Source organism: Calonectris borealis, unplaced genomic scaffold (genome assembly GCF_964195595.1).
Source record: "Calonectris borealis unplaced genomic scaffold, bCalBor7.hap1.2 HAP1_SCAFFOLD_246, whole genome shotgun sequence".
In the NCBI taxonomy this organism is placed as follows: Eukaryota; Metazoa; Chordata; class Aves; order Procellariiformes; family Procellariidae; genus Calonectris; species Calonectris borealis.
This window is the reverse complement of record NW_027441630.1, coordinates 19,955-44,059: the sequence shown is the minus strand read 5'-3', so window position 1 is coordinate 44,059 and position 24,105 is coordinate 19,955. Positions and strand designations below refer to the sequence as shown.

Sequence of the window (24,105 nt, the reverse complement as noted above, 5' to 3'; positions counted from 1 at the left end):
ATCTAAAACACAGCGCTATACCAGTTACCGGGAAGAGAATTAACTCTATCCCAGCCGAAACCAGGACACTGGTCTTGCGCATGATCCCGCTGTGCTCGCAGGGGTGCTCAGTGGCTCCTCATCAAAACAGCGAGGTGTGTGTGGACGTCCGTAGGGTTGCGCTAGGGGTCTGGGGGCGTTATGTATTTTTGCTGTTGGAAGACGGAATAGAGCGTGTGCCTGTTAAATCTAACGATGGTCGAAGGTTGGGAGGGACCCTGAGCAGGTTTGGTGGCACAACTGCAGTTTTCAAAGATCTCGACCGTTTGGAGAAACGGCCTGGAAAAAAGGATTCCTCTTTTGCAGCGAGTTCGCGAGGACAGACGGGTTGCCGTACTCTTTAACAAAAATACTCAACTTGGGACGTATCGGGTGAGGAAATCGCGGCTCTACTTAGGCTTGAGAAAACGTACGTAGGTGTCTGTGCCTGTCACCTGCGCGTCTCTAGGCAAGTGAGTTCTAGCGAAACTAAAGCTGCCGATGAGCCAAAAGAAAAGGCACGGTTGTCTAAAACATGCATAAGCTCTAGTGGCCTGTCTCAACAACTGCACCAAAGATGATGCAAAATACTTTCTCCTCCACTCAGTTGTAGTCTTCACAGAAAAGGAAGCTTTGTGCTAAACGTTTTTTTTTGGTTTTTTTTTTGCCTTTCCTCTCAGCAGAATGTCAACTGCCGTGAAAGTACGAGACGGATGGAAAGGATCCATAGTGGTCTGCAAGTACAAGGTATGCCTGTGATATGTGTCTGCATTTTTCCTAAGGTGCTTGTAGCGTGGACTTTACAGTCAACACGAAGAATGTGGCAGCTCTCCTTCTATCTGATTTTTTAACATGAAATATTTTAACACAAATACTAAAAATAAAGGTCTGTTCTGGAGCGTGGTACGCCTATTCAAGGCTTGCTTTCCTTCGTCTATTTTCTCTTCCTGAAAGCAGAGTCTTCTGTTTCTGTGCGCTTGCTATTAAAGGGTGCTGTGAAAATAATGTTGGACTAGAAGAGGAAAGGAACCGTTTGTAAGAGTTCGGACGTTCGGGAGAAACAGGCTTTGTTTTCACGATAAAAGCTTTATGCTTTTTCAGTCAGTCAGTGTTTAAAATACCTTACAGGAGCACTCGAAAACCTTACTGAGATACTGGCATCTGTGCTAAAAGCAATCAAGGTCAAAGAAGAGGCGTGGACAACACGGGACAAATCGGCGTCGCTTCGGTGTGTTTTCCAGGCTTTCCCGAGAAGCGGTAGCAGCCTCGTAACTAGCGACAGAGAGTCCTGATGTGTTTTCGGTGAGTTACTGATTCTCTAATGTCCTTTTTCCTAACCTGCAGCGCGTAATTTTGACTTTTCACTCTCTCTGGAAAAAAAAAAGGAGTTAAATCGATTTCCTTGCAAGGACCCAAGCGCAGCACATCTTCCAATAGTCGATGTACGGCTGATCTTTGGTTCTCGGGTGTAACAGTCGAGAGATCGTAAAGACGCGTTCCTCCGCACGCTTGGGTACAGCCAACAGCGTTAGCAAACCTGCCAGTCCTTTTTGGTAGCCTGATGTATTGCAGCACCGGGGATTTGATATTCCCCACCGCCTGCCCCTCCCTCCCCCCCCACCCCCCCCCCCCCCCAAAAAAAAGTAAAACCGTATGGGAGATCTCTTATCTCACTGATTTTTCTATCATAAATGAAATTTTAAAAAGAAAGTTAAAATTGTCTAATTTCCAAACTGACTTGCATTGTTTAAACTGCAGCTGCCAAATAGCTGTAGTGTATAATTTATTAGGTGTGCTTAAGCAGTTGGGTAGTTGCTCTAAACGTTTAAAAAGAGAGGCAACTGAACGTTAGGGGCTTTTTTCCCGATCTTTTGGCAGAGTGCTCTGAAGCACTTTATTTCTGTCTCGCTTTCGACGGCGCGTTTCCCCGGCAGTTCGGTAGCATCGGTCTCGGCGCAGCTGGCCAGGCGTCCCTCCTAGTCATGTCACACACGCAAAACCCCTGGTCAAACGATAGCTGTGTAGCTTGGAGGTAGATAATTTAACGGTATGAATTCACAGCTACGCAATTTCAATGAACGCAAAAGGAAAATCAAATATTTTTATAGTACGAGTGTTCTCATTGTACGTATGTAAGCGTGCGCACGCCTTTTTAGCATAAAATGAATTGCTGAGATTTGTTCTTTCTTTTTCATTTTACTCTTCAAAGTTTTACGCTTCACTTTCAGCTTTATCGGCCAAGCGAGCGAGATGCGCAGCAGCAGCAGCAGCAGCGCAAGGGCTGGAGCTGCGGCGGTGGATCCGTGAGCGTAGTTGCTGATTACGGCGCGCCCTTGTCCTGCAGCCTCACGGGGTTATCTCCCGGCAGCGGTGCTGTAAGGAAGGGACGAGGCGTTTTCCGACACCAGCGAGAGCGTTTACTTCTCTGCGAAGAACGTGTTCAGAATCGTGTCAATTAGTCTTCACGCTGATTTTAAGCGTTCGAATCGCTCGAGCTTTTAAAGGCGGCGTTGTATTTCGAGCTGACCCGTTTGCCTGGCACCCTCCTTTAGCTCGACTGCTACCCTCTCCCTTGCCCTGACCGAATTCCTCTGCTGCCTTCGGTGCTGTTTTTTTAACGTGCTGAAATATCCGTTGGGATTTTTGTTTTTCAGATGCCGCGCTGTAAGCGTCCCGTGGTGCTCAGGAGAGACCCCCGGCCCAGGTTTGCCTGCCGGTCGTTGGGCGTGCTGAGGGTGAGGGGCCGGCTGGCAGCCTGCGGGATGGGGGCTGGGGGGGGCTGCAAGCGTTTGGGGGGGCCGCCCCTCCTTTATCTTTCTAGCAGAGCCCCCCTTTTTGGCGGGGGTGCGTGCGTACATACGTAAACGGCATTATTAAAGTAACGAGCTGCCGGTTGGGGCCGTTTCCCTCGTTTTGTGTCTTTTTGGGGGGGTGAATAAAAAGGGGGGGTTGGGGGGCCTGGAGGGGTGATGATGTCATTTGGGGCACCCCAGCATCACCACGGGGGTGATGATGCCGTGGAGGAGCAGGTGAGTGGGGAATGGGGGGTCATGGGGGTCCGTGTCCCCCCCTCCCCCCCCCCCAAAGGGGGTCACAGCCCAAATTGCCTGAAAATTCATGGGGGGGGTTTCAAAAATTTTTAAAAACTGTAAATATATCTGTGAGGCCTCGAAATAGAAAAAAATCTCTCCTTGTTACATATATTGAAAAATAATATTAATTTATACGTACAAAAGGATTTCAAAATAAGGACCTATATCTGCCCTATTATATAAAGGATTTTAGAGTATAAAAAAATTCGAAAGATGTATATAGGGTTTTAAGATACAAAAATAACTCACATCTCTATAAATCAAAAAATAAAGAACTTCCAAATGCAAAAAGGATGATACATTTTATACATGAAGGAATTTAAAATAGAAAAAGGTCTGAATAGATACCGCTATCTACACTTACTACGTGTTACATAGAGAGTCTACATAGACATTATATGTAATCTAAGAGATTATGTACAAGTGTAAATAGACATCTAAGTCTAAAACCTAAGTCTATAAAGATATAGGTGTAAATATATGTAAGTGTAAATAGAGAAGTCTATAAAGACATTTAAGTGTTCAAAATATGTAAGTCAACAGATCCATAGTCTGAGCAGGTATTATATATAAGAAGTGGGAAATAGGGGGGTATAAGTGAAACATAAATATATTCACTAAATATATATAGAGAGATATGTGTAAATACATTAAGTGTAAATGTCTCTGATAATAAGGTTTTTAAAATGCAAAGAAACCCTGTTTACAGAAAGGATTTTAAAATTCGACACACACACACACACACACACACACACACACACACCCCCCGCCCCGAAACACCTCTCTATTGAAGATACAAAAGCGCTTTCAAAAGCTGCCTCTTCCCTGTTCTCCTTTTCCGCCTGTTCCCATCCTGATTGGGGGCCAGTTCCCCCAACAGGGACTTTCCCCTGCAGGGCTGCGCACGCAGAGCGGGACCTGCCGCCATGGCCTAAAAATACCACAAAACCCCTAATTCGGGGCCTGCAAGGGGTGGGGAAAAAAAAGCCCGCAATTTTGGGGGAAAAATACCCAACTTGGAGCTCCCGGGAAAGCCAAATCCGCCTGGATTTGGGCAGCCGGAAAGCAAAAAAAACCCCATTTTCACGCACAAAACGAAAAAGCAAAAACCACCAATTTTTGTTGTGAAAAGGCGTTGAAAAACCTCCAAATGGTGGAATGTTTTGGAAAAGGAAAAAACCCCAATTTTGATATTATGGAAAAGCAAAAAACCCCCCGATTTGGGGAAGATTTGGGGTGAAACACCAGCCACTTGAGGGGCATCGCTCGTGGTTATCCAGCGAGGGTCAGTCATCGGGAACGGATTATCTGTTGCGGGTCATCCCAGGCGAGTTTTCTGCTGTGGGTGGTCCCGGGTGGACCCCCTGGCGTAGGTCACCCCCACGCATGTCCCCCCCCGCCCCTCCCGGTGTCCGCCCCGCCTTTCCCGTGCGAGGTTTTCCCCGCGACGCGCCCCCCGTATCCCCTGCCCTCCTACCTCGTGCCCGCACTGCCCTCCTCTCTCCTCTCCCTCCTCCCACCCCCCGTGTTCCGCACTGCCTCCCCGTAACCCCTCTGCCCCGGACCCCTGGGGTGCTGCCTGCCCCGCCAACCTGCCCGTTGCCCCCCGCCCAAACTCTGGCACCCCCCTCCCGCTCCCCCGCCCCCCACTCCCACCCCGCTCTCCCTCCTCCTGCGTTTTGGGTTTGTGCTGCAAACGGCGTCGGTGACGCGGGGCTGCGTGAGTTCCCGCTGCGCAGCGCTTGCACCGCGCCGGGGGCTGTGCTGCTCCTCGCCCCGCCCTGCCGGCGAGCGGGCTGGGGGTGCGCGAGGGCCTGGGAGGGGGCACCGCTGGGAGAGCTGACCCCGGCGGACCCAGGGGATGTTCCAGGCCCTGTGACGTCAGGAAATAAAACTCGGGGGGCGGTTGGCGGGGGGGCCGCTGCTGGGCTGCGGCCGGCTGGGCATCGGGCGGTTGGCGGTGAGCCGTTGTTTTCATTTGTACCGCTTGTCTGTCTGGGGTTTTTCTCTCTGTTGTTTGGGGTTTTTTTCCTCCCTTTTCCTTACAAGTGGAGTTTTTTCACTTTTGCCCTTCCAATTCTCTCCCCCCTCCCACTGAGGGGGGAGCGAGTGAGCGGTTGTGTGGTGCTGAGTTGCCAGCTGGGATTCAACCACGGCACAAGGTGAGTTGCAAGCCCTGCTGGCTAAACGCTTTAGGCTCTCCGTGTTATTCCTGCCATCTTGCCCTCCTTGTTCTTTCCTGCTGCTTTCAAGTGCCTTGTGCTCCAGCAGCAGGCTGGGAAGGAGGGTTGTGGCAGGAGCTGCAGCACCCTGTGACTCCTTCTCAGGCTGCTAGCTTCGCCCTTTGTATGGGCTGCCGAGGTCGTCGGCTCCGCAGGGGCCACAGGCAGCCCGCAGAGCTTGACGCCAAGCCGTTCCTTTCCCCTCTGCGCAGCAGCGGTTCTGCCGCTGCTACAGGCAGCCGCTTGCTCGAGGGCGAGGGGCTGGGATGACGACAGGCTGCTGCACGCTTCAGTCGAACTGAGACGCCGTTCTCTGGGGAGCCGGTGCAAGGAGAGCTCAGGTCCGTTCTGTACTGCCGATGGCTCTTCACAAGGGAAGCGTGCTCTGGTGTTAGCAGAAAAAGGTGTCGGTCACAGGCAGCCGCCTATCACTGCGCACAGCTCAGCTATTTGGCAGGGGTCTTGCTTGTTCAAGTAGAGGCGTATTCCTCGCCTTGCAGTCTCGATGGCAAAACAATCGGGGGTTCAAGCTACAAAAGCACAGAGCAAGGATGGAACCTGCCGGGCTCTACGGTCAACTGCTGAGGACGCCTAATACACCAGCAGGCCTCTTGGCTTTCCCTGCCTCATTTCTAATTCCTTTGCACGCTGGAGGGCAGGGTGGTAAGTGACGTCGTGCAGTGTCTCTCCTCCAAGTGGCAAGCCCTGCGCGTGTGCAGGGTGAGGAGAGCAGAGTGCTGATAGCACAGAGGCGAGGAAAGCTGCAAACACCGCAACACAGCCCCAGGACCACCAGCGTATCGCTCGTTGTTTGCAGGTCAGCCACTGGCACCGGTTTGCAGGTCAGCCGCTGGCACCGGGTCTGCTCAGAAGCGCGGTTTCCTGATGGACATAGCTGCCCCTCCCCTGCTCTCAGGGTGTCACCCGTGTGGCCTTATTTTTTTTAAGTCTCTCTCCAGCATCTGTTGAGTCGCCGCTGTCACTCCCACAACCCCGATGCCACCTGCAGACCGAGACAGCGATCCCTGGGGCTTCCCCCGGGTTAGAAAGAAACCTGTTCCACAGGTTCCCCGTGCTGCTTCTCCTCCCCGGGTAATGGGCTGGGGGGCACGGGCAGAAACCACCACGGGACTTGTAAAGCGGCCAAAGGGAAAGGACTGAAATGCTGGAGCCACCGGGTGCTTTTTGGTACAGAGGCGATGAAGATTAGTGCCCGGGCCGCGAGTGGGAAAAGGGCAGGGAAATCTAAGCCCAGTACCGCCAGTAAGCAGTTACCGTCTTTCGATGGTACGAACTGGGCGGAGAGAAGGGGAAAGGGCCGGTGAGGCGACGGTGGCACCCTGCGGGCGGAATTGGGTACTGCAGCTCTTGAGCCGCGCATGCGCGGTGGCGCGCTTTCCTTTGCTCGCTGCTGCCACCGAGCGACCAAAGCTGGGTACTGCAGCTCTTGAGCCGCGCATGCGCAGTGTCGCGCCTTTCTTTGCTCGCCGCTGCCACCGAGCGACCAAAACCGGGTACTGCAGCTCTTGAGCCGCGCATGCGCAGTAGCGCGCTCTCCTTTGCTCGCTGCTGCCACCGAGCGACCAGAATCCGGTACTGCAGCTCTTCAGCTGCGCATGCGCAGTGGCGCGCTCTCCTTTGCTCGCTGCTGCCACCGAGCGACCAAAGCTGGGTACTGCGGCTCTTGAGCGGCGCATGCGCGGTGGCGCGCTCTCCTTTGCTCGCTGCTGCCACCGAGCGACCAGAATTCGGTACTGCAGCTCTTGAGCCGCGCATGCGCAGTGGCGCGCCTTTCTTTGCTCGCTGCTGCCACCGAGCGACCAGAATTCGGTACTGCAGTGCTTCAGCCGCGCATGCGCAGTGGCGCGCTCTCCTTTGCTCGCTGCTGCCACCGAGCGACCAAAACTGGGTACTGCAGCTCTTGAGCCGCGCATGCGCGGTGGCGCCCCCTTTCTCCGCGCTGCCGTCCGCCGGTAACGGCAATGCCGTACTGTGGTGCCTGGGGGGTGATGCCGCCGCGTTCGTTGGTTCGTTCCGGTAAGGAAACGCCGCTGCCGCCCCACGTGCGCGGTGCCGGCGGGCGCTGGGCCTGCAAAGCGCGGACCTGCAGCGCCGGTGCCGCCCCCGTGCACGCGCCGCCCGGCGGCTGCTCGCTGCTGCCGCCCCGTGGCCGAATCGCGGTACTGCAGCGCCGGCACCGCTCAGGTGCTCAGCAGCGCCGCCGCCGCCGCCGCCTTCGCTGCTGCCGCCCCGAAGCCGAAGCGTGGTCCTGCAGCCCGGCGTTCGCGCGCCGGCTCTGGCCCCTCCATGCGCCGTCCCCATCCCGGTGCCTCCCTCATCCCGGTGCATTCGTCATCCCGGGCGGCAATGGTTAGGGTGCCCCCCCCCCGCATGCCAGCACCCCCAAGAGTATTGGCGTGTCCCGGTGCTGTCCCCATCCCTGGGGCAGCTCCCCGTCCCCTGTCCCTGCGGCTGGTCGTTGGGCTCTGTGTTCCCCCAATAAACCACGGGGACGGAGGGGACCCCTGGGGACAGGGGGTGGGGACCCCCAGAGAGTAGGCTGTGCTGCCGTCGCTCCTCGGTGCTGGCCCTGCTTGTCCCCTGTCCCCCCAGCGGTGACGAACTCCGGGCCACTGGCGGGGACCCTCACTGTCACCTTCCCCCCATGCCGGTTGCCACCAGCGACAGGGACAGCGACGCACCCCCGGGGGTGTCTGGGGTCCCCAGGGTGGGAGCGGAGCTGCAGGATGCCGGGTCCCCCCTGCCCGAGCCCTGCAGACCCAGGTGGAGCGCAGGCAACCCCGGCCCTGTCCCCAGCCCTGTCTCCGCGTGGCCGTGGGTCGGTGCTGCCATTGCGTGGCCAGCGGCTGGGAGGACACAGCTCCCGCCGGCTGGGGCCAGAGGAGCCCGGCAGCCTGGGGACCCCCGGGAAGGGCCGGCTGTCATGGGGACTCGGCGCCCAGGGCCCAGGGCACCCCAGAGACCCTACAACAGGGTGCAGCATGAACTATTTTATTACCTGTGCAGTATCCATGAGTGAGTCCCCATCGTTCCCATCCTGGTCCCCCAGTGGGTCGGGGTCCCAGCTGCCCCTGGGGGTGGCTGCAGGTGTCGGGGGTGGGATCCCTTCTCCCCGCGGTGCCCCCCACCTCCCCAGGGTCATCCCTCCCAGTCTCAACTCCCCACATGGTGTCCTCAATCTCCCGAGAAACACCTCTGTCCCCTGTCCCCCTACCTACCCCACTCCCAGGGTCCCTCCCGGACCCCAGGATTCCCCCCCTGCCCCATCCTGAGGCCGCCCCCCCCCCCATCCCCATGGTCATGAGACACACACCCCCCCCCCCCCTCCGGCACTGGGGAGACACTGGGAAGAGCCGGCACTGCCATCTCGGGGTCCTGCTAGCCCTCATCCTCCCTAAAGTCTTGCACCATGCTCTGCTCCTTGGGGGGAGTGCCCACAATCAGGGGGGTGGGGGCTCCCGTCCTCCCCAGGGAACCCCCCCAACCTGTCTAGGGCACCCTCTGCCACCTCCCCAGGGTCCAATCACCGTAACAGGGTCTGACCCTGGGATCCCGCTGGTTAACGTCAGGTGCAAGAGAAGGTTCCTCATTACTCCTTGATTAGTTCTTAGGTGCCAGCTCGAGCTGGGTGCCTCCAGAGAGGGACCCCTACCCCGGATCACCCTCCTTGCACACCTGCACCCGTTGCAGGAGGGTCCACGCGCACCATGGGAGCCATGTGGGAACCGGAGGCGGCCTCGAGGCTGCTCAGCAGCGGTCAAAACACCCCAGTGGTTTCAGGCACCGGCTGTTTTGCTCCCGAACCCAAGGGTACTGCCGAGAAAAATAACCACCACTGTCACACGAGGGTCCTGCACAATCCCCACCATCGCACAAGGGTCCCCGTGCACCTGCCCGCCATTGCACGAGGGTCCCCTGCACACCAACCAATTGCATAAGGGTCTTCCTGCACTGCCCCCCCCATTGCATGGGCGTCTCCACACACCGACCCCCCGCTGCGCAAAGGTCCCTGCACAATCCCCACCGTTGCAGGGGGGGTCCCTGCGCAGGCACCCGCAGTGCACAAGGCGCCGTGCGCATGCGCACTTCCGGGGCGGGGACTACACCTCCCGGCGTGCCCCCCGCGGGCGGCCCGGAGGAGCCGCGCGCTGATTGGCTGCGGAGGATATTTCAACGGGGCGCGCGGCGGGCTCTGCACCCAGGCGGCGGCGGCGGCGGCGGCGGCGGCGGCGGCGGCGGCGGCGGCGGCGGCGGCGGCGGCGGCGGCGGCGGCGGCGGCGGCGGCGGCGGCGGCGGCGGCGGCGGCGGCGGCGGCGGCAGTCTGAGGTGCCGCGGGCACGGCGGGCTGGCGGGAGGCTGGGGACCCCCCGGGGGACTGAGGAGGGGGGCTGTGCGTCTCGGGGGGACCGGGGAGGGGGGCCGGGGGGGGCTGTGCGTCCCGGAGGGGGCCGGGGAGGGGGGCGGGGGGGGGGCTGTGCGTCCCGGAGGGGGCCGGGGAGGGGGGCCGGGGGCGGGGCTGTGCGTCCCGGAGGGGGCCGGGGGGGGGCTGTGCGTCCCGGAGGGGGCCGGGGGGGGGGGGGCTGTGCGTCCCGGAGGGGGCCGGGGAGGGGGGCCGGGGGGGGCTGTGCGTCCCGGAGGGGGCCGGGGAGGGGGGCCGGGGGGGGCTGTGCGTCCCGGAGGGGGCCGGGGAGGGGGGCCGGGGGGGGGCTGTGCGTCCCGGAGGGGGCCGGGGAGTGGGGCCGGGGGGGGCTGTGCGTCCCGGAGGGGGGCTGGGGGGGGGCTGTGCGTCCCGGAGGGGGCCGGGGAGGGGGGCTGGGGGGGGCTGTGCGTCCCGGAGGGGGGCTGGGGGGGGCTGTGCGTCCCGGGGGGGCCGGGGAGTGGGGCTGGGGGGGGCTGTGCGTCCCGGAGGGGACCGGGGAGGGGGGGCTGTGCGTCCTAGGGGGGCTGGGGAGTGGGGCTGGGGGCGGGGGCTGCAGTCCCCCAAGGAGCTGGGGAGTGGGGCTGTGGGTCCTGGCGGGGCTTGAGAGTGGGGCTTGGGGCTCCCACGGGGCTGGAAAATGGTGTGGTCGGGTGCTGTGAGCACCGGGGGTCCTGGGGCTGGGAGGCGCTTGCAAACACCGGGGAGGGGCTGCGAGCATGGGGGGGCACAAGGGTTGCACCAGGGTCGGTGCATGATCACCTCCATTGTACGGGTGTCGATGTACAGCCAGCCGGGCTGCACGAGGCGCCGTGCGCATGCGCGGTCCCGGGGCGGGGACTACAACTCCCGGCGTGCCCCGCGCGGGCGGTCCGGTGGAGCCGCGCGCTGATTGGCTGCGGAGGGTATTTCAACGGGGCGCGCGGCGGGCTCTGCACCGAGGCGGCGGCGCAGCGTGAGTGTGAGGGGCCGCGGGCCCGGGGAGCCGAGGAGTGGGGCTGTGGCGGGGGGGGGGGGCGGTCCTGCAGGCTCCGGGGACGGGGGCTGGGGGGGCTCCAGGCGGAGGAGGGGCTGTGAGCATCTGGGGAGTGGGGCTGGGGGGCGGGGCTGTGTGCCCTAGGGGGGCCGCGCAGTGGGGCCGGGGCGGGGGGGCGGGGTGGGCGCTGTGTGCAAACAGACCCTCCCTGCGAGTCCCCGCTGTCGCCCCGTGGGGCCGGGCACCCCCCAGCCCTCCCTGCAGGCAGACGGGCAGCCTGTAGGCAATGGAGGCCGCCCGCCCCAGCGAGGTGCTCGAGCCTGGGGGCTTCACGGGCCGAGTCGAGGGGGAGGAGCTGCTGGAGAGAGGGCTTAGAAACGGCCTTCTGCCCCCGAAACTGCTGGAGCATTTGAAGGGGAGGGACAGGTCCACCCCAGGGCCCCAAGGGGAAGCCCTCGGAGCAGGGACTTGGGGTCGTTCTAGGAGCAAAAGCTGGTCCCAGCCAGCTCGCCTCTGCTCCCCCGGCACCGGGATCGGACCTTTCAGTCCTGTTTCTGCCCGAAGCATCACACAAGCGCTTGCCCTCCCCGGGGGCATCTTTGGGCCTTGAGAACAGGCGCAGCAGCTGGGTTTTTGGGCTCAGAAATGGGTGCCAAGTGAGCTGGTTTGGGGGCCCAAAGCAGAAGCCGGTTTGGCCGTTTGTGCGGGGGGCTGGGAGGGCATTGGGGGCTGCGGGGGAAAGCAGGGGGTGGGCAGGGTGCGTGGACCCTCCCCGGGGGGAGGGGCTCTGGTCCTGCTGGACCCCGAAGTGCGGGAGGCCGGCACGCACCAGGCCCAACTCAACGTCTGCGGTGGTCTCTGGGGGGAAGAGGTGGTCTCTGCTTTTCAGACCCCGCACGCCCTCTTCGAGTCCAGCTCTTGCTTGTTGACTGCTTCGAATAGTTATTAACTAATTAGTCGTACAAACTAATTAATGTTTATACAATGTCCAACTATGATATTTAATCCTAATAGTCGAGTTTTGACGGCGATTGGTTTACGACCTTGTCAAAAGCCCAGGCTGTTGCAAATAGCTGGAGCTTGTAAGGAGAAGGAGCTGAAATCAACGGTGCAGAGCTGGAGCTTCAATTAGCCAGAACCGTCGCAAGCAGGAGCTGGAACGAGACGGGGTGTCCGCTGTCTGGGGCATGCCTTAGCCAGGGGCAAAATTACCAGCAGCTGTAACGAGCGGGAGCTGCGATTCGCTGCAGTGTCTGTTTGCCGGAGCATCCGTCGGCCAGACTGCACTCCCGGCACGGCTGAAGAGCAGCCAGGCGCAGGCAGGGCTGTCCCCGGCAAGGCGCTCCGAGCGGCAGGGAGGCGAGTTGTCCTTCTGCTAGCGGGGAGCCCGGCCTCTTCCCTCGGGGATTAAATCCACGCCACGCGTGGATCCGCTCTCTTTGCGTGGAGGGTCTCTCCCGGTCCCGTTCCCGAGGGCTGAAGCGAGGTCCCCCGGGGGGCAGGCGGCAGCACGAGGCGGCGGTGTCTCCCCGGTACCCGGCAAAGGGGAGCGAAACCGGCCGGCTGGAGCTCCCGGGGTGCACAGCCCGGCCCCGCACGGCAGAATCCTTCCCTGGGTTTTCGCCGTTGGCTGGGTGTGACAAACAGGTTCATTTTGTGCCTCCTCTTTTCCCAGCGTCACCTTCTGCGTCACGTGAAGAAAATCCTGCGTGGTTGACGCCGCTTGCTGCTCAGGTGATGGGACATGTGGGGCCGGGGGAGCTGGGAGAAACATTGGCGTGTCCAAGGTCGCTGCAGGTGCTCCCCGTCAAACCCAGGGAAAAGGCAAATTTGCTGCTGGTGCAGAAAAGCTGATGAACAATTGCCGTGAACAGAGCGTGCCTACGTACCCTCGTTAGCGTAACTAACCCTGGGTAGTTACGAGTGTTTTCCTTTCAGGGAAAAGAATGAGCTTTCATCTACGAAAAATTAAGAGCTGCCTGTGTCCTTCTTTAAGTTCAAGTGTTTCTCTTCTGTTTGTTCATACTGATTTTATGGGCAGGTTGGAAATAGCCTTTTATTTTTATAGGCATAACTCAATTTGTAGTACTACGTGGTGTCAGGAGAGTGAATTTTGGAGCACCCAGGTATCACTAGAAACGGAATGAATGAGACACGATGGAAACTGATATTTAAACTTGATTTTTACTTGATATTTTTTTTTTCCTGAGAGTGTTGACGGCACGTTGTCCTGTGGCTCAATCCACGTTCTGTTCAGTGGAGTCTTCAGTCTAGGACTTTTAAGGAAAAAAGTTGGTCCTTCCGAAAAAGGGCTAGTCATTCATAGGCTCGAGGCATAGACTTGGCGAGCCGCTTAAGTACGTGATCAGAATTAAAGCCAAATGTCGCTTCGTGTTGCTGCTGTTGGCCTTCACTTTCGTTAATTTCCCCGCTGCTCCGTCATGGTTGGGAGCTCTGAATCATCATTTTTTTCACTCCCTAACGCATTTTTCTCCCCAAGGAGAGGCTACGTTTAAAAGTTACTTAGTTTCCTCGCAAATGCATCGGTCAATAAAACGGAGTTACGATTATTAAAACCACACAAATGACACCGGTCTTACAGATCTGGACTATTTCTGAACACGTGTTCATCGCGTGCAGATGTCATCGGGATACGGATCACCTGCATTTCATGCTCTGATGAGACAATTTGCTGAGACAGGGACGAGCTCCAAAAGAAAAAAAAGGTACAACGTCAAGGTTTTGTTTTGTTGTTGGTTTTTGTGGGCTTTTTGTGTTTGTGTTATTTTTTGGTTTGTGTTTTTTTTTTTTTTTAAAAGAGTGCGATGTTGACTGGTGGCAGCCTGCAGAGCTCTCTTGCTGCCTGACCTCTCCTTTTCTTCCCTGTCACTCCTCTTTCGTGGCTGTAATTTTCACTCGGGTAGTTTTAGAAGAGCGATTTAGTTCCTCGCCTGTGTAGATGTGCTGGTAATACCTGGAAGGTAAATGCTTGAACCGGTAGCGAATAACTTGGCTACAAGTAGAATTTCTGAAGGAAGAACAACAACAGCAGGAAGCAAGTAGCGAGTTACCCCAAATTTGTGTGTGTCAAACACATCAAAGTTTTATTGCCAAACATTGTTTGGCAATGTGTTCCAAATGGCTCGTTTTGGTAAACTTAAATTTTCAGGAAGTTCAGGGTTGTGTGTGGAAAAACGTGCCGCTCTGTCTAGGTGTCCTGCTACGTAAATAGCATCAGTCAGTAGCACATCCAGCGGCAGGGCTGCTGTTCCCTGCTCTCGATATTGCCGTAGTAGTGTTGTGATATTTCGACCTAAGAGGCGGGTTTAGGAATGGAAGGAGAATGCCTGTGTTCTGCAAGGGCTACGAATGCCGACCCTTTTCTCTGCCTGCTGCTTTCCTGTGCGTGAGATGAAACTGTATTGTTTTTCTCCCTTGTTCCCGGTAGAAATATTTCTGAAGCTGTCGCTGCTGTGGGTTTGCAATGTGCGTTACTGCGTTTTTGTAGAGTTCTAGTTACGGATCGTTTCTGCCGCGGCAAAGTGTCAAGATACGGTTTTCAGTTTAAAGCTTCAGAAGCTGCATTCGCTGAAATCGGCGTAGGTGAAGCTGGTTGTTGTGGTTTAACCCGGCAGGCAGCTAAACACCACGCAGCTGCTCGCTTGCTCCCCCTGCCCCCAAAGTGGGGTGGGGGAGAGAATCGGAAAAAAAAGTGAAGTTCGTGGGGTGAGGTAAAGACAGTTTAATGGGACAGAACAGGAAGGGGAAACAATCGTAACGATAAAAGAATATACAAAATAAGCGACGCACAATGCGATTGCTCACCGCCCGCCGACTGATGCCCAGCCGGTCCCCGAGCGGCAGTCGCCGCCGCCCGGCCAACTCCCCCAGCTTATGTACTGAGCGTGACGTCATATGGTACGGACTGTCCCTTTGGCCGGTTTGGGTCATCTGTCCTGGCTAAGGTCCCTCCCAGCTTCTCGCTGGCAGGGCATGAGAAGCTGAAAAGTCCCCGACTAGCGTAAGCGCTACTTAGCCACAACTAAAACATCAGCGTGTTATCCATGTTTTTCTCGTCCTAAATCTAAAACACAGCGCTATACCAGTTACCGGGAAGAGAATTAACTCTATCCCAGCCGAAACCAGGACACTGGTCTTGCGCATGATCCCGCTGTGCTCGCAGGGGTGCTCAGTGGCTCCTCATCAAAACAGCGAGGTGTGTGTGGACGTCCGTAGGGTTGCGCTAGGGGTCTGGGGGCGTTATGTATTTTTGCTGTTGGAAGACGGAATAGAGCGTGTGCCTGTTAAATCTAACGATGGTCGAAGGTTGGGAGGGACCCTGAGCAGGTTTGGTGGCACAACTGCAGTTTTCAAAGATCTCGACCGTTTGGAGAAACGGCCTGGAAAAAAGGATTCCTCTTTTGCAGCGAGTTCGCGAGGACAGACGGGTTGCCGTACTCTTTAACAAAAATACTCAACTTGGGACGTATCGGGTGAGGAAATCGCGGCTCTACTTAGGCTTGAGAAAACGTACGTAGGTGTCTGTGCCTGTCACCTGCGCGTCTCTAGGCAAGTGAGTTCTAGCGAAACTAAAGCTGCCGATGAGCCAAAAGAAAAGGCACGGTTGTCTAAAACATGCATAAGCTCTAGAGGCCTGTCTCAACAACTGCACCAAAGATGATGCAAAATACTTTCTCCTCCACTCAGTTGTAGTCTTCACAGAAAAGGAAGCTTTGTGCTAAACGTTTTTTTTTGGTTTTTTTTTTGCCTTTCCTCTCAGCAGAATGTCAACTGCCGTGAAAGTACGAGACGGATGGAAAGGATCCATAGTGGTCTGCAAGTACAAGGTATGCCTGTGATATGTGTCTGCATTTTTCCTAAGGTGCTTGTAGCGTGGACTTTACAGTCAACACGAAGAATGTGGCAGCTCTCCTTCTATCTGATTTTTTAACATGAAATATTTTAACACAAATACTAAAAATAAAGGTCTGTTCTGGAGCGTGGTACGCCTATTCAAGGCTTGCTTTCCTTCGTCTATTTTCTCTTCCTGAAAGCAGAGTCTTCTGTTTCTGTGCGCTTGCTATTAAAGGGTGCTGTGAAAATAATGTTGGACTAGAAGAGGAAAGGAACCGTTTGTAAGAGTTCGGACGTTCGGGAGAAACAGGCTTTGTTTTCACGATAAAAGCTTTATGCTTTTTCAGTCAGTCAGTGTTTAAAATACCTTACAGGAGCACTCGAAAACCTTACTGAGATACTGGCATCTGTGCTAAAAGCAATCAAGGTCAAAGAAGAGGCGTGGACAACACGGGACAAATCGGCGTCGCTTCGGTGTGTTTTCCAGGCTTTCCCGAGAAGCGGTAGCAGCCTCGTAACTAGCGACAGAGAGTCCTGATGTGTTTTCGGTGAGTTACTGATTCTCTAATGTCCTTTTTCCTAACCTGCAGCGCGTAATTTTGACTTTTCACTCTCTCTGGAAAAAAAAAAGGAGTTAAATCGATTTCCTTGCAAGGACCCAAGCGCAGCACATCTTCCAATAGTCGATGTACGGCTGATCTTTGGTTCTCGGGTGTAACAGTCGAGAGATCGTAAAGACGCGTTCCTCCGCACGCTTGGGTACAGCCAACAGCGTTAGCAAACCTGCCAGTCCTTTTTGGTAGCCTGATGTATTGCAGCACCGGGGATTTGATATTCCCCACCGCCTGCCCCTCCCTCCCCCCCCACCCCCCCCCCCCCAAAAAAAGTAAAACTGTATGGGAGATCTCTTATCTCACTGATTTTTCTATCATAAATGAAATTTTAAAAAGAAAGTTAAAATTGTCTAATTTCCAAACTGACTTGCATTGTTTAAACTGCAGCTGCCAAATAGCTGTAGTGTATAATTTATTAGGTGTGCTTAAGCAGTTGGGTAGTTGCTCTAAACGTTTAAAAAGAGAGGCAACTGAACGTTAGGGGCTTTTTTCCCGATCTTTTGGCAGAGTGCTCTGAAGCACTTTATTTCTGTCTCGCTTTCGACGGCGCGTTTCCCCGGCAGTTCGGTAGCATCGGTCTCGGCGCAGCTGGCCAGGCGTCCCTCCTAGTCATGTCACACACGCAAAACCCCTGGTCAAACGATAGCTGTGTAGCTTGGAGGTAGATAATTTAACGGTATGAATTCACAGCTACGCAATTTCAATGAACGCAAAAGGAAAATCAAATATTTTTATAGTACGAGTGTTCTCATTGTACGTATGTAAGCGTGCGCACGCCTTTTTAGCATAAAATGAATTGCTGAGATTTGTTCTTTCTTTTTCATTTTACTCTTCAAAGTTTTACGCTTCACTTTCAGCTTTATCGGCCAAGCGAGCGAGATGCGCAGCAGCAGCAGCAGCAGCGCAAGGGCTGGAGCTGCGGCGGTGGATCCGTGAGCGTAGTTGCTGATTACGGCGCGCCCTTGTCCTGCAGCCTCACGGGGTTATCTCCCGGCAGCGGTGCTGTAAGGAAGGGACGAGGCGTTTTCCGACACCAGCGAGAGCGTTTACTTCTCTGCGAAGAACGTGTTCAGAATCGTGTCAATTAGTCTTCACGCTGATTTTAAGCGTTCGAATCGCTCGAGCTTTTAAAGGCGGCGTTGTATTTCGAGCTGACCCGTTTGCCTGGCACCCTCCTTTAGCTCGACTGCTACCCTCTCCCTTGCCCTGACCGAATTCCTCTGCTGCCTTCGGTGCTGTTTTTTTAACGTGCTGAAATATCCGTTGGGATTTTTGTTTTTCAGATGCCGCGCTGTAAGCGTCCCGTGGTGCTCAGGAGAGACCCCCGGCCCAGGTTTGCCTGCCGGTCGTTGGGCGTGCTGAGGGTGAGGGGCCGGCTGGCAGCCTGCGGGACGGGGGCTGGGGGGGGCTGCAAGCGTTTGGGGGGGCCGCCCCTCCTTTATCTTTCTAGCAGAGCCCCCCTTTTTGGCGGGGGTGCGTGCGTACATACGTAAACGGCATTATTAAAGTAACGAGCTGCCGGTTGGGGCCGTTTCCCTCGTTTTGTGTCTTTTTGGGGGGGTGAATAAAAAGGGGGGGTTGGGGGGCCTGGAGGGGTGATGATGTCATTTGGGGCACCCCAGCATCACCACGGGGGTGATGATGCCGTGGAGGAGCAGGTGAGTGGGGAATGGGGGGTCATGGGGGTCCGTGTCCCCCCCTCCCCCCCCCCCAAAGGGGGTCACAGCCCAAATTGCCTGAAAATTCATGGGGGGGGTTTCAAAAATTTTTAAAAACTGTAAATATATCTGTGAGGCCTCGAAATAGAAAAAAATCTCTCCTTGTTACATATATTGAAAAATAATATTAATTTATACGTACAAAAGGATTTCAAAATAAGGACCTATATCTGCCCTATTATATAAAGGATTTTAGAGTATAAAAAAATTCGAAAGATGTATATAGGGTTTTAAGATACAAAAATAACTCACGTCTCTATAAATCAAAAAATAAAGAACTTCCAAATGCAAAAAGGATGATACATTTTATACATGAAGGAATTTAAAATAGAAAAAGGTCTGAATAGATACCGCTATCTACACTTACTACGTGTTACATAGAGAGTCTACATAGACATTATATGTAATCTAAGAGATTATGTACAAGTGTAAATAGACATCTAAGTCTAAAACCTAAGTCTATAAAGATATAGGTGTAAATATATGTAAGTGTAAATAGAGAAGTCTATAAAGACATTTAAGTGTTCAAAATATGTAAGTCAACAGATCCATAGTCTGAGCAGGTATTATATATAAGAAGTGGGAAATAGGGGGGTATAAGTGAAACATAAATATATTCACTAAATATATATAGAGAGATATGTGTAAATACATTAAGTGTAAATGTCTCTGATAATAAGGTTTTTAAAATGCAAAGAAACCCTGTTTACAGAAAGGATTTTAAAATTCGACACACACACACACACACACACACACACACACACACCCCCCGCCCCGAAACACCTCTCTATTGAAGATACAAAAGCGCTTTCAAAAGCTGCCTCTTCCCTGTTCTCCTTTTCCGCCTGTTCCCATCCTGATTGGGGGCCAGTTCCCCCAACAGGGACTTTCCCCTGCAGGGCTGCGCACGCAGAGCGGGACCTGCCGCCATGGCCTAAAAATACCACAAAACCCCTAATTCGGGGCCTGCAAGGGGTGGGGAAAAAAAAGCCCGCAATTTTGGGGGAAAAATACCCAACTTGGAGCTCCCGGGAAAGCCAAATCCGCCTGGATTTGGGCAGCCGGAAAGCAAAAAAAACCCCATTTTCACGCACAAAACGAAAAAGCAAAAACCACCAATTTTTGTTGTGAAAAGGCGTTGAAAAACCTCCAAATGGTGGAATGTTTTGGAAAAGGAAAAAACCCCAATTTTGATATTATGGAAAAGCAAAAAACCCCCCGATTTGGGGAAGATTTGGGGTGAAACACCAGCCACTTGAGGGGCATCGCTCGTGGTTATCCAGCGAGGGTCAGTCATCGGGAACGGATTATCTGTTGCGGGTCATCCCAGGCGAGTTTTCTGCTGTGGGTGGTCCCGGGTGGACCCCCTGGCGTAGGTCACCCCCACGCATGTCCCCCCCCGCCCCTCCCGGTGTCCGCCCCGCCTTTCCCGTGCGAGGTTTTCCCCGCGACGCGCCCCCCGTATCCCCTGCCCTCCTACCTCGTGCCCGCACTGCCCTCCTCTCTCCTCTCCCTCCTCCCACCCCCCGTGTTCCGCACTGCCTCCCCGTAACCCCTCTGCCCCGGACCCCTGGGGTGCTGCCTGCCCCGCCAACCTGCCCGTTGCCCCCCGCCCAAACTCTGGCACCCCCCTCCCGCTCCCCCGCCCCCCACTCCCACCCCGCTCTCCCTCCTCCTGCGTTTTGGGTTTGTGCTGCAAACGGCGTCGGTGACGCGGGGCTGCGTGAGTTCCCGCTGCGCAGCGCTTGCACCGCGCCGGGGGCTGTGCTGCTCCTCGCCCCGCCCTGCCGGCGAGCGGGCTGGGGGTGCGCGAGGGCCTGGGAGGGGGCACCGCTGGGAGAGCTGACCCCGGCGGACCCAGGGGATGTTCCAGGCCCTGTGACGTCAGGAAATAAAACTCGGGGGGCGGTTGGCGGGGGGGCCGCTGCTGGGCTGCGGCCGGCTGGGCATCGGGCGGTTGGCGGTGAGCCGTTGTTTTCATTTGTACCGCTTGTCTGTCTGGGGTTTTTCTCTCTGTTGTTTGGGGGTTTTTTCCTCCCTTTTCCTTACAAGTGGAGTTTTTTCACTTTTGCCCTTCCAATTCTCTCCCCCCTCCCACTGAGGGGGGAGCGAGTGAGCGGTTGTGTGGTGCTGAGTTGCCAGCTGGGATTCAACCACGGCACAAGGTGAGTTGCAAGCCCTGCTGGCTAAACGCTTTAGGCTCTCCGTGTTATTCCTGCCATCTTGCCCTCCTTGTTCTTTCCTGCTGCTTTCAAGTGCCTTGTGCTCCAGCAGCAGGCTGGGAAGGAGGGTTGTGGCAGGAGCTGCAGCACCCTGTGACTCCTTCTCAGGCTGCTAGCTTCGCCCTTTGTATGGGCTGCCGAGGTCGTCGGCTCCGCAGGGGCCACAGGCAGCCCGCAGAGCTTGACGCCAAGCCGTTCCTTTCCCCTCTGCGCAGCAGCGGTTCTGCCGCTGCTACAGGCAGCCGCTTGCTCGAGGGCGAGGGGCTGGGATGACGACAGGCTGCTGCACGCTTCAGTCGAACTGAGACGCCGTTCTCTGGGGAGCCGGTGCAAGGAGAGCTCAGGTCCGTTCTGTACTGCCGATGGCTCTTCACAAGGGAAGCGTGCTCTGGTGTTAGCAGAAAAAGGTGTCGGTCACAGGCAGCCGCCTATCACTGCGCACAGCTCAGCTATTTGGCAGGGGTCTTGCTTGTTCAAGTAGAGGCGTATTCCTCGCCTTGCAGTCTCGATGGCAAAACAATCGGGGGTTCAAGCTACAAAAGCACAGAGCAAGGATGGAACCTGCCGGGCTCTACGGTCAACTGCTGAGGACGCCTAATACACCAGCAGGCCTCTTGGCTTTCCCTGCCTCATTTCTAATTCCTTTGCACGCTGGAGGGCAGGGTGGTAAGTGACGTCGTGCAGTGTCTCTCCTCCAAGTGGCAAGCCCTGCGCGTGTGCAGGGTGAGGAGAGCAGAGTGCTGATAGCACAGAGGCGAGGAAAGCTGCAAACACCGCAACACAGCCCCAGGACCACCAGCGTATCGCTCGTTGTTTGCAGGTCAGCCACTGGCACCGGTTTGCAGGTCAGCCGCTGGCACCGGGTCTGCTCAGAAGCGCGGTTTCCTGATGGACATAGCTGCCCCTCCCCTGCTCTCAGGGTGTCACCCGTGTGGCCTTATTTTTTTTAAGTCTCTCTCCAGCATCTGTTGAGTCGCCGCTGTCACTCCCACAACCCCGATGCCACCTGCAGACCGAGACAGCGATCCCTGGGGCTTCCCCCGGGTTAGAAAGAAACCTGTTCCACAGGTTCCCCGTGCTGCTTCTCCTCCCCGGGTAATGGGCTGGGGGGCACGGGCAGAAACCACCACGGGACTTGTAAAGCGGCCAAAGGGAAAGGACTGAAATGCTGGAGCCACCGGGTGCTTTTTGGTACAGAGGCGATGAAGATTAGTGCCCGGGCCGCGAGTGGGAAAAGGGCAGGGAAATCTAAGCCCAGTACCGCCAGTAAGCAGTTACCGTCTTTCGATGGTACGAACTGGGCGGAGAGAAGGGGAAAGGGCCGGTGAGGCGACGGTGGCACCCTGCGGGCGGAATTGGGTACTGCAGCTCTTGAGCCGCGCATGCGCGGTGGCGCGCTTTCCTTTGCTCGCTGCTGCCACCGAGCGACCAAAGCTGGGTACTGCAGCTCTTGAGCCGCGCATGCGCAGTGTCGCGCCTTTCTTTGCTCGCCGCTGCCACCGAGCGACCAAAACCGGGTACTGCAGCTCTTGAGCCGCGCATGCGCAGTAGCGCGCTCTCCTTTGCTCGCTGCTGCCACCGAGCGACCAGAATCCGGTACTGCAGCTCTTCAGCTGCGCATGCGCAGTGGCGCGCTCTCCTTTGCTCGCTGCTGCCACCGAGCGACCAAAGCTGGGTACTGCGGCTCTTGAGCGGCGCATGCGCGGTGGCGCGCTCTCCTTTGCTCGCTGCTGCCACCGAGCGACCAGAATCCGGTACTGCAGCTCTTCAGCTGCGCATGCGCAGTGGCGCGCTCTCCTTTGCTCGCTGCTGCCACCGAGCGACCAAAGCTGGGTACTGCGGCTCTTGAGCGGCGCATGCGCGGTGGCGCGCTCTCCTTTGCTCGCTGCTGCCACCGAGCGACCAGAATTCGGTACTGCAGCTCTTGAGCCGCGCATGCGCAGTGGCGCGCCTTTCTTTGCTCGCTGCTGCCACCGAGCGACCAGAATTCGGTACTGCAGTGCTTCAGCCGCGCATGCGCAGTGGCGCGCTCTCCTTTGCTCGCTGCTGCCACCGAGCGACCAAAACTGGGTACTGCAGCTCTTGAGCCGCGCATGCGCGGTGGCGCCCCCTTTCTCCGCGCTGCCGTCCGCCGGTAACGGCAATGCCGTACTGTGGTGCCTGGGGGGTGATGCCGCCGCGTTCGTTGGTTCGTTCCGGTAAGGAAACGCCGCTGCCGCCCCACGTGCGCGGTGCCGGCGGGCGCTGGGCCTGCAAAGCGCGGGCCTGCAGCGCCGGTGCCGCCCCCGTGCACGCGCCGCCCGGCGGCTGCTCGCTGCTGCCGCCCCGTGGCCGAATCGCGGTACTGCAGCGCCGGCACCGCTCAGGTGCTCAGCAGCGCCGCCGCCGCCGCCGCCTTCGCTGCTGCCGCCCCGAAGCCGAAGCGTGGTCCTGCAGCCCGGCGTTCGCGCGCCGGCTCTGGCCCCTCCATGCGCCGTCCCCATCCCGGTGCCTCCCTCATCCCGGTGCATTCGTCATCCCGGGCGGCAATGGTTAGGGTGCCCCCCCCCCGCATGCCAGCACCCCCAAGAGTATCGGCGTGTCCCGGTGCTGTCCCCATCCCTGGGGCAGCTCCCCGTCCCCTGTCCCTGCGGCTGGTCGTTGGGCTCTGTGTTCCCCCAATAAACCACGGGGACGGAGGGGACCCCTGGGGACAGGGGGTGGGGACCCCCAGAGAGTAGGCTGTGCTGCCGTCGCTCCTCGGTGCTGGCCCTGCTTGTCCCCTGTCCCCCCAGCGGTGACGAACTCCGGGCCACTGGCGGGGACCCTCACTGTCACCTTCCCCCCATGCCGGTTGCCACCAGCGACAGGGACAGCGACGCACCCCCGGGGGTGTCTGGGGTCCCCAGGGTGGGAGCGGAGCTGCAGGATGCCGGGTCCCCCCTGCCCGAGCCCTGCAGACCCAGGTGGAGCGCAGGCAACCCCGGCCCTGTCCCCAGCCCTGTCTCCGCGTGGCCGTGGGTCGGTGCTGCCATTGCGTGGCCAGCGGCTGGGAGGACACAGCTCCCGCCGGCTGGGGCCAGAGGAGCCCGGCAGCCTGGGGACCCCCGGGAAGGGCCGGCTGTCATGGGGACTCGGCGCCCAGGGCCCAGGGCACCCCAGAGACCCTACAACAGGGTGCAGCATGAACTATGTTATTACCTGTGCAGTATCCATGAGTGAGTCCCCATCGTTCCCATCCTGGTCCCCCAGTGGGTCGGGGTCCCAGCTGCCCCTGGGGGTGGCTGCAGGTGTCGGGGGTGGGATCCCTTCTCCCCGCGGTGCCCCCCACCTCCCCAGGGTCATCCCTCCCAGTCTCAACTCCCCACATGGTGTCCTCAATCTCCCGAGAAACACCTCTGTCCCCCAATGTCCCCCTACCTACCCCACTCCCAGGGTCCCTCCCGGACCCCAGGATTCCCCCCCTGCCCCATCCTGAGGCCGCCCCCCCCCCCATCCCCATGGTCATGAGACACACACACACCCCCCCCCTCCGGCACTGGGGAGACACTGGGAAGAGCCGGCACTGCCATCTCGGGGTCCTGCTAGCCCTCATCCTCCCTAAAGTCTTGCACCATGCTCTGCTCCTTGGGGGGAGTGCCCACAATCAGGGGGGTGGGGGCTCCCGTCCTCCCCAGGGAACCCCCCCAACCTGTCTAGGGCACCCTCTGCCACCTCCCCAGGGTCCAATCACCGTAACAGGGTCTGACCCTGGGATCCCGCTGGTTAACGTCAGGTGCAAGAGAAGGTTCCTCATTACTCCTTGATTAGTTCTTAGGTGCCAGCTCGAGCTGGGTGCCTCCAGAGAGGGACCCCTACCCCGGATCACCCTCCTTGCACACCTGCACCCGTTGCAGGAGGGTCCACGCGCACCATGGGAGCCATGTGGGAACCGGAGGCGGCCTCGAGGCTGCTCAGCAGCGGTCAAAACAC

The 24,105-nt window shown here is 57.4% G+C and overlaps 1 long non-coding RNA gene across 1 annotated transcript; it reads left to right on the top strand.

The window, feature by feature from the left end:
* Positions 1-427: 427 nt before the first annotated feature.
* Positions 428-3,096, top strand: LOC142077418 (uncharacterized). The gene is made up of 3 exons (XR_012671799.1): positions 428-765; positions 1,147-1,320; positions 2,247-3,096. It is a non-coding gene; the product is annotated as an uncharacterized LOC142077418 (long non-coding RNA).
* The last annotated feature ends 21,009 nt before the right edge of the window (positions 3,097-24,105 follow it).